Source organism: Protopterus annectens, chromosome 16.part0 (genome assembly GCF_019279795.1).
Source record: "Protopterus annectens isolate FY-2018-M chromosome 16.part0, PAN1.0, whole genome shotgun sequence".
NCBI classification, from domain to species: domain Eukaryota; kingdom Metazoa; phylum Chordata; order Ceratodontiformes; family Protopteridae; genus Protopterus; species Protopterus annectens.
In genome coordinates this window covers 854,397,599-854,403,215 of record NC_056750.1, presented here as the reverse complement: position 1 = coordinate 854,403,215, position 5,617 = coordinate 854,397,599, and positions in this window count along the sequence as shown.

Here is a 5,617-nt window from a genome sequence, read left to right as displayed (position 1 = left end):
AGAAAAGAAAACATCAACAGAGTCTAAGCAACCAACACAATACAGAAAGGTACACAAATCAAAAAATTTGCTTCTTAAACCCCAATAGTTAATTATTACCAACACAAAGGGGAAAAAATAATGTTGAGTATCATGGCAATACAAAGCAGAGGCAATGCCAAATTAAATGTTGTTGTGTCTTTCGGCTTTTCCTGGTTAGGGGTTGCCACAGCGGAACTCCGGCCCGCTAATGACTGGTAGTTGATTTTTATGTGCCGAGTTACCAGCCCTGACGCACAACCTTCAACGAAGGTACGCCAATTCACACGTCTCCACGCAGAAGACACTCTAGCTGAGAATTGAACCGGACAGCGTCTGAGGCGACAACGCTACCGCAGCACTACCACGCCAAATTAAATGAGCACCTAAAATACAAAGGCAGAAAATGTAAGAGACAATCTGATATTGTTAACCCTCGTTCACTTCTTTACGTATGGGTTACGGTTCCGATATCGGAACAGAGCCGGCCATATACCAAGCTTGCGCCAGCAATAAACTCTCGAGCTAAGCAATCTCTTACCTCAGATTTTGTTTGCTGCATCGCCATCAGGTTGTGTCAGGCTGTTGCTCTTGAGCTAAGTGAAACCTTTTTTGTCCTTTTATTTCAAAATAAGTACTTTTTCTCTCAGAAAAGTTGATTTTCTGATTTCTCTTACCTTATTTCATTTAGCGACTCCCTTTTCTTTCAGTTTTCTAAAAATTTTAAATTTTTTTTTTAAAAAAAAAGTTGATCCTCGTCCACTCATTACGACCCTCCCACCTTCCCCCTCCTATGGCTTCTAGTGGATCTCACCATCCTTCTCTTCTCTTTAGGTCATTTGACCAGAGATAGCCTCTACCTTTTTCTGACTTGCAAACTCAATCTGAGGTAACAGGGAGAGGGGGATTATGGGTAAGAGATTGCTTAGCTCGAGAGTTTATTGCTGGCACGAGCTTGGTATATGGCCGGCTCGGTTCAGATATCGGAACCATAACCCATACATAATGAGTGGACGAGGATCAACAATACAGATGGAACGTTATGGTAAGACATACAAGTTTAAATGGTATGCAAGCAGTAGTTGTAGACCTCAACGCACCCCCCCCCCCCAAGTTATTACATTTACTACTTGTTACATTGTTTGACAAAATTATTCGCCAGGGCTAGACACACCAGAAGGGTCGCATTTAAGGTTGCCACCTTTTCAAATGCCCAAAGTGGGACAATTGTGGTACAAACATCAGATTTTGCAGGCAAACACATACCCATGGCCAGTACAAAAGGACAGAACTTCACTTTTTTGCCTAAATAAAAACTTATTCTTGTAGCATTTTAGTTGCTTATTCTGTTTCTGATAACATTTAGGTGTTTCAGATACAGTATTTCATTTAACAAGTTATTGTCAATGCCCCCCTGCAAGAAAATCTCAAGGGGCAACTATTGCATAAAATACAGAAAATAATTTTACCCTAAAATCTCAGAACATTGGTACCCATTTTTTTGCAGGACATAACTGCCCAAAGACGGGCTGTCCCTCGCAAAGTACGGCTGGTCGTAACCCTAGTCGCATTAAGCAAATTAAAACAATCTCGATAACAAAAAATAAAAAGTTACTAGAAATGCCTAAAGATACTCAAAAGCCTAGACAAAAAAAAAAAAAAAAAAAAACACAAACAAGATTTCACCACAATTATGCCTCTATTCTGCAATTTGCATATTTACTTCTGACAAAATACTGCTTCTAATAAACTTAACTGCATTACCACCTCTGTAGAGGACCATTTTGTCACCATTGTTAATTATATAGTCCAAACTACAGTCCACATATTCGTGCAAAGGTTACTAACTTTCACTTAAACTGTAAACTGAATTTTAAGTACTAAACAGAAGAGACGTACAAAGCCCTCTAGTGTGCTACAAGTGCCCCTGGTAAACAAGTCATGGATGCACATCTTCAAAAATCGGTTAATTAGAACGCGTGTGTTTCATTGCTGATGCACATGTACTAAAAGAACTTTTACAACTCGTGTAACTTTTCTGATAAGACGCTTCTAAACTAGTAAAGTTCCCAGACTACCGTGAAGACTGAACTAACGTCATGCAGACCTTCCCGCATAGCAACCATAAACACACTGCAAAACTCTCTCGATTATAACTAGAGGTCACGCCCACCATTCAATCAATGACCTGGAGTTGACAGTAGTAAAATGCAGTTCTCCGGGCTGTTGTAATACGGCTTTGAGAACCCCAGATATGGGAACAGTGACAGTGTGAGGTTCCGCTTAAGTCTTACAGAAGCAAGTGCATACATGCACATAAGCTCACTGGCTCGAAATACTCTTAGCAAACCTTTTCACAATCTACGTATCATTAAATAAACACTGCAAAATGTATTAACAGAATCCAAGTACAGTGATCAATCTTCAGCAACCAAAGGATTATTAATAGTAGCCTATGCAATAATGTAAATACAAACACCAAAAACAACTGCTGAAAGCTTACGTGGAAAAACACAACTGTCGAAGTTACACTTTGGGGTAATACTCACCTCAAACGAAGCAGACTCATAAAACATATATCACTCTTCCTCAAATTATGTTTTCCTATTACTTTTATCTACGGTTTTGACACTGTTATTAACTTGTTTTCGAAAGCAGCAAAATAAAAACCTCCAAATACTCCGCCGTTTGCGAAAACTTAATTGTAAACTTTACGTTGTTCTTTGTGTCAGTTAGTTGCAGCGCGCTTATTGGGCTCTGACGTGTTTTTCAGCAGCTGCCAATGGCAGCGCTCGAAGGGCAGAGATAAAGATGGTTTGAAAAAGGGTGAGTCGAGAGGAAGAATGCTTTGTGGATGTCATCCAAAAATAAGGTTGGTGAGCTCTACTCAAACAATTGAGAGGAACATGAAGGCTTGGTCACTTCTTACAGGCTTATGCTAAGAGCGGGAGTGCTGTAGGGTTGCCACCTTTTCAAATGCCCAAAGTGGGACATTTTTGGTAGGAACGTCAGATTTTGCAGGGCAAAACATACCCACGGCCAGTACAAAGGACAGAAATTCACTTTTTGCCAGAATAGAAACTTATTCTTGTAGCATTTGAGTTGCTTATTCTGTTTATTATAATATTTTGGTGTTTCAGATACAAAATAACTGTTTTATGCAACTATTAAAGAAAATATAGGAAATATTTTTGTCCTAAGATATCAGGACATTTGCCATTTGTTCAGTTTTTTTGCAGGACACAACTGCCCAAAGAGGGACTGTCCCTCGCAAAGTGGTGGTAACCCTAGAGTGCTGTGGTAATTCCTTTGTGAAAATATTCGGGAGAAGTATTACTGAATACTTTCTACCATAAATGTTGATGAACCAAACATGTAAAATCTTAACATTAGCACAGGCTTATATGTTGCACAAGTGTCTTGGTATTTGCTAATATGTGCATTTGTTCTTAGAATATAACGTGTCCATGCCTCTCAACCTTTCATCTCCAAAATGAGGAACAATAGCCCTCGTAATGTGGAACAAATGGGCAAAATGTGGAACGCCTACTAATGGCTTACTAACAACTTCAGCTAGGAAGGTCATAAGATGGTTACAATATGCTGGTTTTACTTATAAAGAAGATCTTTTAATGGATTAATATGATTTATTTCTATTTACCATGGATTTCACTTAAAAAAAAAATTCCCAATACTGAATGTGTTACAGCCCCTTTCTGTGCGGAACTTCGAGGAACATGAACTTTTTAAGACCCCAAATGAGGTACGTTCCTCGTAATGAGGTACACTTGAGAGGCATGAACGTGACAAGGAATGTTGTACCGCGTCACAGCAAAACATAAAGAAGATGGTCACCGTACAGAAAGCGCAGTCTAACTAGAAAACTAAGCGCTGGGAGACTGCAACGCTCCCAAGAATTATGCTGTAGGTATGTGCTACTTATTGTGGTCCAGGGTCCGCTGCCGGTCCCTGAGCTGCTTTTATAAGCCCCTGCCCCCCCCCCATATGATGATAGGCTTTATCTTTACTAATATTATAAAAATGTCCCATGGTCTCCTTAGCCGAGTTAATTGGTTAAATGCACTGACCTTTGGGAAGTCCATACTTCATCTGGTTTGCTGATTTGTGTTCTTTCCTTGGATCACTGTTGTACTATTCCGATAGATATAGTGCCATCCTATCTCACCTACATTCGTAACTGATGAGCTCGGAGCCAAGAAACGGCTCCGTCTCAGCCGATAAACTAGCACGAAGTCTCTGGCTGGGCTAACCCCTCTATCCCAGGATGCACCACACCCAAGCCCCCAGATCTTGTTTGCTGCTTCTAGAGATACAACATGGTCTCGAGTTGGCTGTGGCTAAGTACCCTATTTTTTCAGTCAAAAATTTGGCTTTTGGTGGGCTTTTTCTTAATTAACCAAAAACAGCTATTTTCATAGCTATCTATTTGTCTGACTGTGTATTGGTTGTTTTAGGTTAAAGTTTGTTTTCTGTGGTAAATTCCAGGTGTTTGGTGGGCTAGGCCTGTTTAACTTAAGAGGGCCTTAGCCCTGCCTTTAGAGTGTTTAAGTTAGAGCTCTACCCCCATTCCTTTCCTCCTTCTGTGTGTGTTTTGTGAGAATGTCTGGGAAAGAACATAAGCCTTCAGTCTTCAAGAAATGTACCAAATGCGGATACAAAATGTCCATCACAGATGGCCATGACATCTGTGTTTACTGTCTAGGGGCCAAGCACTTGCAAGAGTCTTGCAGTGTTTGCCATTCCTTCTCCTCGAGGGTCCTCCAGGAGAGAAAAAATAAACTGATTTTAAGAGGATTAATCAGACCTTCCTTTTAAGAGGTTCTTCTATCCTCAGAGCCTCGTGGTAAGAAGAGGTCGTCTGCTCCGACCAGTCCGTTGGATCTCCCGGCCAAAAGAGGAAAATCTATGTCTTCATCTTCGGCACCATTGCCGTCGGAGCCGACAGATGAGAGACCAAGTTCTGCTTCCCCTTCCTCGTTTCCACGGGCTTTGGAGCCGATGGAAAGGGGTTCGGAATTGGGATCTCTCCCCTCGGCTCCTATGGCTTCGGAGCCGATAGACAGAGGGTCGGCTCCGGGATTGGTTTCTTCGGCTCCTACTTCATCGGCTCCAAAGGAAGTTTCGGTGATATAGTGAGATCCTATCTCGCCTACATTCTTGACAGATGGGCTCGGAGCCGAGAATCATAGGTTCATAGGTTCATACTAGGCTATCTGCCCGAGGGCATTTACAAGCCTAGCCCATAGTTTTGTGGCTTACACCACCCCTTTAGTATGGGGAACTATACCCATTATTTTGCTGTGCCTCTGTCGAGCAGTGACACTGAGGTAATCCCTGGGGTATATCTGCGATCTCCCATCCATTGGTCAAGATTTCTCTTGAACAAGGCCAGCGAGGTGCTCTGCCTCACATATACCGGGATTTTGTTCCACAGCATAGGGAGTCTTTGGGTGATGAATCTATCCCTCCAGCACGTCCTATTTATAGCCGTGTCGAGGTTTAAGTCTCCGCCCTTGTGGCTCTGATGGATCTAGATTTTTGAGGTGAAGCATATTCATCAAATCTGGGTTTGACATGG